Source organism: Phoca vitulina, unplaced genomic scaffold (genome assembly GCF_004348235.1).
Source record: "Phoca vitulina isolate PV1807 unplaced genomic scaffold, GSC_HSeal_1.0 scaffold23, whole genome shotgun sequence".
Taxonomy (NCBI): domain Eukaryota; kingdom Metazoa; phylum Chordata; class Mammalia; order Carnivora; family Phocidae; genus Phoca; species Phoca vitulina.
This window is the reverse complement of record NW_022589726.1, coordinates 17,117,596-17,119,105: the sequence shown is the minus strand read 5'-3', so window position 1 is coordinate 17,119,105 and position 1,510 is coordinate 17,117,596.

The following is a 1,510-nucleotide window of genomic DNA, read 5'->3' as shown; positions in this document are numbered from 1 at the left end:
GGGGGGGGGGGGGGTTGATCAACCCCCACATCAAACCCATGGTTAAACACTTTGACACTTTGGATTTCAGCTCTATCCCAGGAGATCATGATTCTATATGCATGATCTATGTAGGACAAGAGGGGACCCATGGCTCCATGACACGTTACCTGTGGGTCCAGAATCTCTTGATGACCTGGGCATGAATCTGGGTCACGTACCTGGCATCTGGGTATTCAGACATAGCTCTCTCAGTGGCAGACTTATTCGGGCCCCTCAGAGAGGATGATGGGTGGTGAGAGTCACACTTGTGGCTGATTAAATAACGGTATCAGGTTACAGCTAGTGCACAAACATTTACTGAATGAAAACTACCAGCTCAGGACACCGTTGTGGCATTGCAGATACAACTGGATAACACAGGCCTCGTCATTCATTAATCCATTCAGCGAATATTTATTGAGTGTCTACTATGTTTTATACTCCAGGAACACAAAGATCAATAAGACATAGTCTGCGTCCTCACTCACAGTCTCGTTGGGGAATTACACTAGTAAAGGTCTATATAAAGTGCTATGGAGTTGAATTTCTGCTTGATGAAATTCAGGAAAGGCTTCACAGAGGAGGTGACAATTGAGTGGGGCTGTGGAGAATGACTAGGGGTTCACCTGGCAGAGAGAGGGAGAAGGGTATTCCAAGCAAAGATATGAAGGCACAGAGCCATAAAACATAGGGTAGTACTTTGGGTCTACTAGGGTGGGGTGTGGGGGTAGGAAGTAGTAGAAGATAAGCCTGGGAAATTTGAGGCTAGATTGTAAAGTGGCTTGAAAGTCAAGCTAGGGACAATTTTATCTTGTAAGCAATAGGCATTCATAGAAGTATCTGAAGCAGTTTCCTGCTTATTTCAGGGGGACAGACATGATCATGTAGGGTGGACTAAGTGAACAGACAGCCTTCACTGAGGCCAGGCAGAAGTGTCTTTCCCACCTCTCTCCTACTCCCCTCCTATAGGAAGAGGCCATGACTGCCGTTCCCACGCTGTGTCCTGCCTCCAGAACACCCTTGACAGCCCTCAGGGGTGGGAATGGTTCCTTCAGCCTCCTCCTCGCAGATTTCTGATGTCCAGAGTCAACAGCCTTCTCTCTTCAGTCTCCTTTGTCTGATTTATGATTAGCAGGGGATTAGGAGCCTGGATGGGTAGTGCTTGTGGCTGGGCAAGGCAGAATACCTAATATTTTCCTATCCCAAGATTCCCCCACTTCAGCAAAGGTAGCAGACAGAATATGGAGAACAACATGGCAACATATCTTTACTGTTACACCATTCTCCATCCATGTTGCTCACCTACCCCCAAAAGGCTGACTTGTCACCCCTGATCAATCCATCCCCCCTCACCCCAACGCATGTGCACACCACCACCAGCATTAGGTCAAGCCACAAGCAGTGTTGCCAAACACCCCACTGGGTTATGCAACCAGCTTCCCGAGTAGGGCGGGGTGGTAGAGGTGGAACCAGGGGAGGGCCATGGGTC